The sequence below is a fragment of the Lygodium microphyllum genome, chromosome 12 (assembly GCF_053477565.2).
Source record: "Lygodium microphyllum isolate KBCC chromosome 12, Lygodium_microphyllum_v1.1.10, whole genome shotgun sequence".
In the NCBI taxonomy this organism is placed as follows: Eukaryota; Viridiplantae; Streptophyta; class Polypodiopsida; order Schizaeales; family Lygodiaceae; genus Lygodium; species Lygodium microphyllum.
In genome coordinates this window covers 97,481,244-97,493,535 of record NC_141146.1, presented here as the reverse complement: position 1 = coordinate 97,493,535, position 12,292 = coordinate 97,481,244, and the positions used below count along the sequence as shown (strand labels likewise).

The following is a 12,292-nucleotide window of genomic DNA, read 5'->3' as shown; positions in this document are numbered from 1 at the left end:
ATCCAAGGAATAAAGAAGTCTCATGAGTAAGGACTAGGTACTTTAGATATACAAGACATAGTGGTGATGCACAAAAGGTAAACACCCTACTAGAATTTTTTTCAATGGTTTTATAGATAGAGCAATTTGGCATAGAACCAAGATAGAAGAAGCAAAAAGGACATACCAAAACTCCAACACAGCAATGCATTACAAATAGCGAAAAAAAAGAGACAAGAAGCTTACAATAATTCATGTTTGAATAAGAAGTTTTTTATCATGTTTAGTCTCAAGCAAGAGGCAAGTCCAAAAATTGGGGCTCAAAGAGTGGATAATACTAGTATTTTTTCCTTAGTATGTAGGGATGAAGAGGATAGTTTCATCTTCTCTTCTGGCATCTCATCATCTTCATTGTTCTTATCATATGAGGTTGGTAGCTGGATACATGGTGTTGATAGTACTAGAGGTCATAAATCCACAGGAGCCCTACCTTTCTTTTGTTGTAAAAATTCTCTCTTTGAGTAAGGATGCAAACTGCACATGTTCTCAACCCCTACTACATTGATATGACCAACATGTGATATATAATAAGGAGCCCTTAAAGATTGGCATCCATGCTCAATGCCAAACACCTACAATGCAAATCCCTTTTTGACTAAAATTATTTTCCTTGCATTCACTTGAAGGGAATAGCCTCCATAAAATGTGGTGAGTACCTTTAATGCAAAAAGGGGGAGCCTTCCATTGTTAGGGAAATACTAATTGTGAAAAAAGATAAATATACATAATCTTCATCATTTATTCAAATTAATACAAATTTTCTCTGCAATAAATCTCAAGGTATAGTCTTTACACATATGTATATTGACTACCTTTGTATGATCCAATTTGCCAATGTATTGTGAAATAGTAGTATCTTTCTTGTGCCCTATTGACTTGGAGATGCTATGGAGCCCCAAGAGGAACACTAAGGAAAAGGGGATTCTACTGAAAGAAAATCTATCGTGTAACATCAACAAGCTTTTATTTCATTCTTTTGATGACCAAAACAAAGAGAACAACAAATCTTCATGCAACATCATAATAGATATCTCCCACGGATTTGATAGAATGAACCATAATCTTCAACATCTTCATGAAATCCATCAATAGAACAATGAACATAAAAGAATACACCATTTTTCAATGGAAATCAATCACATAGTATTCATCTTCAATGTCTTCATAGTTTTCTCTCTCAATCTCTCATATACAAATACACTGTTTTGATAGAATTAGCTATCTCTAACTCTCTCTCTCTCTCTCTCTCTCTCTCTCAATAGTACATCATCTCCTCACTAAAATACTCAATAATGACTCTCAATAATCCTTCTTAGGTCGTGGATGCACCTCCCAAGAGGTATGTCTGATGTGAAGAGGCACCAGAGCCACTACAGTGTCTCTTCATAGCTCACTACTCTCACTATCACTCTAGTCTTTTCTTCAGTCTTCAGCAGCTGCTTCTTCCATTTTTTTTAGCTCTTTTGAAATTAGATTCATCCTTTCCAAAAGTTTAAAAATTTTTCCAAAGTCACACATACATTCTATAGAACACTTACAGAAGATCTACAGAATAGAACAAAACAAAAATAGAGCAGAGATAGAGTAGAGACAGAAGGTTTACAGAGGGTTAGAGAAGGTCATCAGAGAACAGCAAATCCTCACAACTCATACTAAAACTATTCCAAACTATCAAAAACTATTCAATAAGCTTTCAAAAGATTTCAAACTTCATTAATCATCAATCCATGCTTCATATAGAAGAAAATCAGAACCAAACAAAAGCTATACAGAAGGTATCAGAACCAATCACAACCTCAACAAAACCTATCAAAACATCACAGAGCCCCATATTTCTACTAAAAATCATCATGAACTTCCAAAAAATAATCGATATCATCCAAAACACTCTCAAATACTTCCATTAACAACCATACATCACTCTAAATCCATAAAAAATCAATCATTCACACCTCAAAAATAACAAAAATCAATCAAATATTCAGTATTTTTCCACTCTCAACATATCCCCAAACTTAGAAAGGAAGCGTCCTCGCAACCTAAGGAAAAGAAGAATATAAATTCACTAAAGAGCTCAATTTGATCTTCTTTAGTATCTTCAACAATCACTCCACCACGACCCCAACTTATCCCGTGTATCTCTAGAAAAGAATACTACTAAAGGAAAACTTCATTACTCATTAACACATCTAATAAACAATAGAAAGTCATAACAAATTTGTAAAGGATATAAGAGGTTCTTCAACTTTCCATCGTAGGCTTGCCATCCACCATCACTATCAATAGTTGAAAAGAGAGTTCTCGAACAAATTATTCAGCCAACATGAACTCATCACATACAAATTAATACAACACACACACAAACACAAGCATCTGAATGGCATCTCCCAAAGATGTCTCATTAAGAAGCACATAAGATACATCGAGGGGTATCAATGAAGATGATCCCTCTTAAAAGCTTGATGATTTCAAAAGCGATCCAGAGATAAAGACTCATCTACAAAGGATTTTGGAGGATTCTAAAATAATTGAAGGCAACACATCCGTTCTAGCAAAAGAAGGTATCTGCTAGGTAGACAAAGGGCATGAAAATATAGGACATTCAACTATTGGAAATCAATGTTCACATTGGCATTCATACAAAGCTTTGGAATGGCCTTTTGATCATTATGGGAATGCCTATGCATATATGCTAAGCACCAAGCAAAATGGGCTGTCAATCTCACCGAAGAGTCTAGAGATTGTGAATATTGTTGATAAAAATGGAGGTAATTTTAGTATGCTTGACTATCAGTTGTCCAGTCCCCTGGAATTAATGGCCAATTAATCTGTGGTCCCATGAGAGAATCAGTTGAGCCCCACCCTCTTCTTCTGGGAATCTGTTGATCAAATCTTTCATATCCACTAACCAACTGAGGGGGTTGAGAAATAGAAGTGGCAGGAGATGGAAGTGGAATAAGTAAAAGAGGATGAAGAGATGGGTAGGCAAAATCATAAGATGAGGAATAAGCTAAAGAAGGAGTGGCTGAAAATTTAAGCAAATCAGTTAGGAAAGGTGTCAATTGATAGGTAGGTAAAGTAGAAGGTATATGGATAGATGGAGAAGGACATGGCGGAGAAGGGGAAAAGACTAGATTTTCAATGAAAGAACAATAGGTAAAGATTGAAATTTGAGGAAAACCCTGAGGTTGGAAAAGGAGAGATAAGATAGCTACTGAGTTGGATTGATAAAGGGAAAAATAAGCATCATAGTGATGGGCCATTTGTTGGTAGTACAATAAGCTAGGAACAGAGTGACCTAAAACAGATCATTGATGGTAGGCATCAAAGAAGGATGAATCAAATGGATGGTTCTTGGAAAGATAAGCTAGGAGATCCACCCTCAGTTGGTTAGTGCTCTACACATAAGTAGAAGCTGTATTCTAGCGTTGGTTCAAGACTATAGAATCAATCATTGAATGCCATGAAGTGTCAGGGCAAGTAGCCACTTTAGAACAATAGCACTGGAACATGTCATCTATCCTCAACTCCAAATGATTGACATAAAAGGCAGCTTGTAAGACCACATCCCCCACATACCAAGCCAGATCTACATCATCTGAAATTAACAGATCACCTCGTAGATACATATAAGACAACAACATGGTATCCGTCGTCATGGAATCTTCAAAGACCATACGCACAACTTCTATTAGCAAATTAGAAGCCATTCTCTAGAAGAGGAATATCCATCGTTGAGAGCTTAATATAGAAGGCCAACTTCTGCAACTAATTATGAACAAAAAAGGAATGGTCAGAAGGAACATACTCCTGAAATTGCTCAAATTTAGACCATAATAAATGTGTCCTAGACTGCAATCTTTCCACTTTATCTTGAAACAACAGACATAATGTGGCTTGTCTCTGGAGAACTACCAAGTCTTGCTGAGATATAGAAGGAATCATAGGAACACTCGGGCTTGGAGGAATGGACCGTGACTATGCCAATTGGTCCTTCAACTGCTTAATTTGGGAAGCTTGGGATTCCAATGTATTGTGAGCAATCTACAAAGGTGAGAGTTTCATATCTAAAAGAGTCTTAAACTCTTAAGCTTCTTTAGACATTTTCTCTTTCTCTTCCGAAACTCTAGTGACCTCTGACTGAGCCTCTGCTAACTGAATTTTCAAAGAAGATATTTCCTCTCTCTGCGTCTCAATCATGTGTGTCTGCTGCTCCATCTGCTTAAACAGATCAGCAAGAGTGTCTTTAACAAAGGCTAACTCTGTGGTCGCCTTATGCATCTAGTCTTTGGATTGCATCAATTCTTTATAGAAAGAAGCATATAACTATTGAACACAAGCTATCACCACTGAGAGTTCAATAGAACTCTGGATGTCGTTACAAAGGAAAGGAATGGCATCCCCTGACACTAAAATGTTCAGGAATGAACTGATATTTCCAAATAACCTTCTCGATGTGCCCTGAATAAGTTGTTGCACGTGAGGTAGGTAGGGAGATCACTTCCAGACGTAGCAGGAACTGTTACTAAAGAAATGACTGGGAGAATTTTCTCTACTACACGCTTCAAGAGCTTCCACTGAATGACTAATGGAGGAGGGGAATCAAGATCCTCTATGTCAATGGGTTCTGAATCCTCTGCAGGTGGAGGGGGGGGACTTGATCAGATGGAGGAGAAAGTAGCACACCCTTCTTAAGGCCTGAATATGTCAAAAAGCATATAAATATGGACCATCAGTTATGTTGGTAACATTTTCTCTGGTCACTTTGACAAAATGTTGATCCATCTTCGTAAGAAGGTAAGCACTCCAATCAATGGCAACTCCTTTTAACACCATCTTGGAAGCTATGAAGAGCTCCTTGGACAAATAGTGAGATGGTGTCTTGGCAGACATGAACCTGTCTTGGAGAAATAGGCAGACTAGCTTCCAAAGAGGATTAGTAATCATTGAGAAAGACACTCTTGAAGTGTTAATCACCTTCTTGACATCAAGGACCTCTTTGGTCTGCTTCTATAATAGCTTGAGAATCTCATCATTTGATAATGACTATCTGGCTGTAACAAAAGATTCTCCTTTGTAGGGAAGAGACAAAGCCTTCCCTAACCCTCTAGGTATCAAGACCATGGAAGTACCATGAACCAAGTCCGATTTCTTACTGTATGATGCAAGAAACTCATCACATAGGGCTGGATCGTCTGGAATCAAAGGGAGTGAAGCAGCCACAAAAGTTGCAATACCTGCTTTTGCGATACACTCAAAAGTCAGTAGGGAAGAATAATCCTGACTGATCAATGGGACATACTAAACAGAAGGAGGAGCTTGAGGCGCCATTCAAACGGAATATACACACTCCACAAACATAGACAATCACAGAGAATGCCTACAAAACAACAAAATAGCTATAAAAAAGATATCGATCAAAATAAACACACACAGACATAACTAACCAATTGACTACCCCAAACAACCCACATCCTCGAAAAATTTTGGCATGACCCCGACACATATGCGACTGAAAGCTTCATGCTATGCAACAAGCAGTCACCCAAGACCCCGTATCAGGCAAAAAAGAAAACTACAAACTGCATTGGTAATCATATCACACAATCAAACCATAATACCTCAAAAACCTAATCAGGACATAACCAAAACTTTGATAAACAATATCAGCTTAAAGGACTATACGTACCCATCCCACGAAGCGTATTTATTACAAAGGAAAAAATGTAGTGAGAGGAATGATTTTAGTAAAGAATTCATTTTAAGAAATTATTAACAATGGTTGAAATTTTATTAGGTTGTAAATCTTAATAAGAAAATGGCGGTTCATTTTTAAATTGTTAGTTACAATTTGTTAATGTAAAATAGTACTTTTAACGAAACCTGGACTAGGATCCCCAAACTTAGGTCTCTAAATGCATATTCATTGATTAAAAATTTAATGTTTTTGAATCACTCTTCTTTTTTAGTGCATGCATTTTTGTGACGAGTGGTTCGTTTTTATTTAAAATTAAAGTGCCTTTGAAGCACACATAGCGCTGCAAAGTGAACGATGGGTTGATTTTAAGTTATTAGAAAAATGTGTGTTTAGCACGAGTGCACGTGAAAAAGTGGGTGAATAAAGTTCATTTTAACAATTAACTATGGTTAAAGAATGACCAAAATAAATAAAGGACAAAAAATAGATATCTAGTAGGGTTGTGTATGCAAGAGACTGAGGGCACACTGAGTTGTCCCAAATGCAAGAAATCCAACAAAAAAGCCAAATATTAAGGTAATATTTGTTGAACAGTGTGTGAGGGAGACGAGGAACGGAGGAAGAGAGAGGAGAAGAGAGACACGAGACACCAGAAGTGGAACCTCAAAAGTGTGTCAACTGAGCACACATGATAGGAATATATAAAGGGGACCTGGGGTGCTATATATAGACAGACTATATATAGCTAACACTATATATAGCTCTATATATATAGACAAACTATATATAGCTAACACTATATATAGCTAACTAGACAGACTATATATAGCTAACACCCTCGCTCAAATAAAGGTCCCTTACTATGGATGAAAAAACCCTTGGGGACTCAATGGAAAAACCCATAGCTCTATATAGGCCTACCGTTATATTAATATTCAAAATATAAAATTACAAAGTTGAACTTACAAGAGCCTATTCATAGGCATCAAAGGAGCAAGGAAGCTACATCACTCAGGAGTTACATCACTCCTGAATTACAAAAGCCTATTCAGAGCCATCAAAAGAGCTTTATCACTCCTAAATATACAACATGTAAAATAAGGATAAGCGACATCACTGCAAAAGATAAAATCTCCAAGAAATTTCTTCAACTAAACTTGGGATGTAAGCAGTATATCTGTCACATCAAAACTTAAAGAAAAATGTTATAGTGACATTAGAACAACACAAGGTCTATAGAGACGGTTCGCGACGCCGCTCTATAGACAACATAACACATGTGGGGCCCCATGAACAGAATATAAATAAAAAAATTTGTCATCAGCGGGAATATAGACGCTCATCCAGCTGGAAAGAATATAAATGAAATAATGTGTCATCAGCTGGAATATAGACCCTCATCAGCTGGAAATAATATAAACAAAACAATGTATCATCAGCTAGAATATAGAGGCTCTCGACAAAACACTGGCCAATTTCCTCAAGTTAGTGGTCTGCTTGTCATTAAGCTTGCCACCATACTTTTGTCCATCGCAAATAACACATACTTCCATTGGAAGGAAGATCAGCTTGTTTGCTTGAACCTGTAAGCATGGTAGTTCAGGGAACTCAATAGCATAATTGTATGTAACCTTGAAATAATCCACCACAGACATTTCCTTTCCCCCTTCTAAGGGGAACTTGAGATCCTTTGTCGGGGAGGAAGAGAGTCCATATATCCTGTACCTACATGGCGTTTGACTATGAATCACCTGTACCTTCAATCGGGCCAAAGTTTTCCTAACCTTTAGATGCATCAAATCTGATAGTCGTACAGTGGGGTTGAAATTCCTAAACTGTTCATGCAGAAAATGAATAACTGGGATGCTAGCATGAAAAGCTGTTGTTGACAAGTCAACGTTAAGCTACGAACCTTCCTTTGTAGGCCGAAGGCTTTGATAAAATCCATTTATTGCAACAAGTCCTCCTTCCAGGGCCATAATCCCTAGGTCACTCTTGAAAAATGACCTGCTAACAGGAATGAAATGTAGAGCAGGGTGCTCTCTCAAAAGAGCATCTAATGCTTGAAGATGCTCTTGAGGAGTAGGTACCTGCTTCCCTGCAAGAAAGTCTTGTAGATTATTCCTGTTTAGAGTAGAGACATAGCGAATGGCAAAGGTAAACCTCCATTCTCGACCGGACACTCCTTTCTCTTCAGACTGGATGACAGAGAAATCCCGTTGCTCAAATGGCAGAGGCCCATGGGTGTACATACTCTTGCTTCCATCATACACAGGGAGCTTTCCATTGAATGTTCTTTGAAGGATTTTTTGGTGTAATCTCAACATCATACCTTTCAAGTATCCGTGCAATGCTCTTTGAAGGAATTTTTGGTGTAATCTCAACATCATACTAGTAGATGTTGTCACCGGGATGAAAGGTTACCTTCAAATGATTTGCACGAACAGTTATTCTCCGTCCTACATTCCCAGGCAGCAAGGGCCTGCTTGGAGCTTATAGATTTTCTGGCGATGCAATAGGGCTAGAAATCTCCTTTCCTGTGCCAGCTTCCACATCTTTTTCAACAAGAAGAGGAGGATGCGATTCCAAAAGCTCCTCAAGTGTGGGAGCGGTCAGCACGAAGAGGAGGATGCAATTCCAAAAGCTCCTCAAGTGTGGGAGTGGATAGTTCAGGAGATGCTGATTAGGGAGGTGCCGGGGATACCCGCGGTCCTTCACGTTGTCCCGCTCTCTACACCGCATAGCCGCTGCCCCCGCTGCTGCTGGAGCTACTCCCCCCACCTCCCCCTCTTGGTAGAAACAGCCATGGTTCCTCTCTCTGTCAGCATCCTCTGACATAAAATTCACTGTGCCTATTACTATCTGCATCCTCCGACATAAAAATCGTTGTGCCTGTTGGAGAATGATCTGGGCCCTTGCGCAGGATGAGCTGCTGCTTGGCATGGTACTTGCTGCGGATAAGGCGCCTGGGGAAGCCATTCTGAGGCAGAGAGGCAGGGGCAGGGGCAGGGGCAGGGGTAGAGGAAGAAAAAGACGGCAAAAGACAGCCATGGCCATGCAGATCATCATCTTCATCAAGTTGATCACGTCCCTGCTCCCTTCGTATGGGAAGAGCTTGTTGCGCCTTGCCTTGGAGGGATGTCTCAAAACTATGGAAACATGGGTTGGTTGGGTCTACAACCATCCCAAAACGATTTGATTTGGCTCACCAGAACCAAGGCTGACGACGCTCCCTTCCCCTTACCTTGGAAGGCTATCCCGAGCACAGTTTCTAATTCATGGTTTTTTGAAGTACCTTCTAGCTGAGCCACTAATTCCTTTGTCTCTACCCGCATGATGCCCATCTGGCTCGCAGAGAACTGCACCCCACAGGCTAGACAAAACGCGGCGGGCGCATGGTTGAGGGCGGTGCATCGCCCACAAAGTTTTCCACCCTGGTAATAATCCATGGGTGTACTTATAGACCCAGTTGCGCTAATAGCAGGCAGCAAACCAATGTCAGAAGCAAAGCCATAGGCACAGGCACTGTTGTGGGTGGGTTAGAAGGCAATGCCGGCAGTGAGGGCAAGAAGGAGAGGAAAGAGGAGAAAGAGGATGGATGATGATAGAGAGAGAGAGGAAGCAACACTACTCCTCCAGTGTAGGATGCTCCCAGCATGAGAAAGAAGAGAGAGAAAACCTCGCTCTGATACCATATTGAACAATGTGCGAGGGAGACGAGGAACGGAGGAAGAGAGAGGAGAAGAGAGACACGAGACACCCGAAGTGGAACCCCAAAAGTGTGTCAACTGAGCACACATGATAGGAATATATAGAGGGGACCTGGGGCGCTATATATAGATAGACTATATATAGCTAACACTATATATAGCGCTATATATATAGACAGACTATATATAGCTAATACTATATATATATAGCACTATATATAGTTAACTAGACAGACTATATATAGCTAACAATATTAGTGGGATCACATTTGGTTTAGGAAATGTTCATTAGTGTTCGGGTGAGATTGTTATTAGTATTTTTTAATTGTAATTTAAGTGTGTTTTGATTTTGTATTTTGTGTTTCTTTTGTATATATATATATATATTAAATGTTTGATTTATTAGAGTATCAATCAAACCTAATTGAAAATAAAACCATTAGGCTTCAACAATGGATTTGTAATTTTTTTATTATTTTGTAGTTTGACAAATTATTTTTAGAATTTAAAATAAAATTTTTATAAATTTAGATTAAAAGTTGATCATTTAGGTCCAAAAATAACAGGGTGATCATGTGCCAAGGGTTTTCAACTTATTAAATATTCCAAAAGCGATCAAATGCATTGATGAAATTTTTTGTGACTTTTTTTACTTTAATTCTGATTTTTAGACATTTTTAATAAATGTTTCTCACTTTTTAGTGAATTTTAAAAGGATTTTAAATATTGTTATTTTTTGGCAATTAATGCTTTATATTATAATCAACAAGATCAAAAAAAAAATTACCCAATTTAGGAGGGAAATTTTCAGTAATTTTTTTATTTTTAATTGAATTTTTAAATATTTTTAAGTGTTTCAGGCATTTTTAAGATATTTTTCTCAAGTTTGTGGAAAATAAAAAAAGATACCCGAGTTGCGTGTGAACAGCTATGTGTGCTCAGGGACGGCATGCACCACCGCACGGAGAAGACCAAACGTACGTCCTCGTGCGTGAACATGCGTTGGCAGCTCCTGATCGTGCGAAGAAGCCGTGGCACCCGCACAAACACATGTAGACACGGAACCACCGGGCAGCAAGTGGCTTGCGTGGGGAGGGTAGGCGAAGAGGGGTGTAGGGGTAGGAAAGGGGGCTAGAAGGGGGAAAACTAGGGTAAGGTGAAAAAGGGGGGTTAAGTTAGGGTGACCAAGGGAGGTTAGTTGAATGAGGGGAGGGGAGTTAACTAGGGCAGTTAGGTTAGCTAGGCCAAGTTAGTTAGCTAAGTCAAGGTAGTGAGCTAAGTCAAGCTAGTTAACTAAGTTAGATTAACTAAGTCAGTTAGGTTAGTTAACTAAGTTAGTGAGTTAACTAAGTCTGTTAGGTTAGTTAGCTAAGTTAGTGAGGTAACTAAAGGAGGGTTAGGTTAGTTAGAGGAGGGTTAGGAGAAGGACGGAGGAGGAGGAGGAGGCGGAGGAGAGGAGGGAGGGAGAGGTGGCAAAGGAGGCGAGGAGAAGGGGAGGAGACAGAGGAGGCGGCGAAGGAGAAGGGGAGGGTGGGGTGGCGAATGAGGTGAGGAGAAGGGGAGGAGATGGAGGAGGCGACGAAGAAGAAGGGGAGAGACAATGGAGAGGAAGAGGGAGGAGGCGCGATGGGGAGAAGGACGAGGCGATGGAGAGGAAGAGGAAGAGGGAGGGGGCGCGATGGATGGTGGGAGAGGAGGAAGGGAGGACGATGCGATGGAGGAGAGGAGGGAAGGGGCGATGAAGGATGCGGCCAAACAGGTAAGTAGTTTTTTTTTTAAAATGTTTTTTTTTGTTTGTGTTGTTTTATGTATTTAGATTTTTATTTTCTTTGATTTTTTGTTGGTGTTTTGTTTTTATTTTTTATTTTTTTAATAAAATTGAGTGAGTTAGTGGGTTAGGGGTTGTGTGTGGTTTTGTTTTTTGTTTTTTGTTTTTTTTTTGTGTTTTTTTTGTTGGTTAGTAATGTTTGTTTTTTTTTTGTCGGGTTTGTCGGTATATATTTTTGGAGCCATTTTTCCATCTTAATCTTGGTTAGTGATGGAGTGTCAAAAAAAACAAAAAAACAAAACCTGAAGATTATATTCTTTCAGACATTTTTCCTTTTTAGTGTCCTCTATTCCGGTGCAAGCTCATTCCATATTAATTTTCGAATCTCTTTTCAGGTTCCATTTTTGGGTTTTATCCATGTGAACGCGTCCTCTCTCGATCGAAACCGTGTGTTGACATGATAGGTTTGTAGGGCATATTATTTGGCACATTTTTCCTTCTTTCCGCCCTGCGTTCTGGTGAGTGGATTTTTCCATCTTAATCCTCGTATGTATTTTTGGAGCCGTTTTTCCTGTTTTTTCCATGTGAACACCCTGATTTTGCCCCAAAACCTGTGTTGCAGTTTTATGTCATCTTTCCCTCATCTCCCGGTATATTTTTCCTTTTTATGGTCTTCCGATCCAGTGTATGGTTTGGGTTTTATTAATTTTTATTCCTCTTGATGTGTGGCTGCGTCTCTCGTGTCGCGCATGAACGCGCATGTTTTTGGTTTTCGGCGCCTCGGGCCGCCCCCGTGGCTTCTATGCCTCGTGTATCGTCGTTCCCGCCCGTCTGATCCTGCCGATGCTTTTTGTTTTTGTTTTTTGTTTTTGTTTTTTGTTGGTTAGTAATGCCTCATGAACGCGCACCAAAAACATGAAGCCCCAAGAGGAACACCGAGGAAAAGGGGATTCTACTGCAAGAAAATCTATCTTGTAACATCAATAAGCTTTTATTTCATTCTTTTGATGGCCAAAACAAAGAGAACAGCAAATCTTCACGCAGCATCATAGTAGATATCTCATACGGATTTTATAG

The 12,292-nt window shown here is 39.3% G+C and overlaps 1 pseudogene; it reads right to left on the bottom strand.

Moving 5' to 3' along the window:
* Positions 1-7,176: 7,176 nt before the first annotated feature.
* LOC148028074 (protein argonaute 1A pseudogene) lies at positions 7,177-8,067 on the bottom strand (annotated as a pseudogene).
* Positions 8,068-12,292: the final 4,225 nt, after the last annotated feature.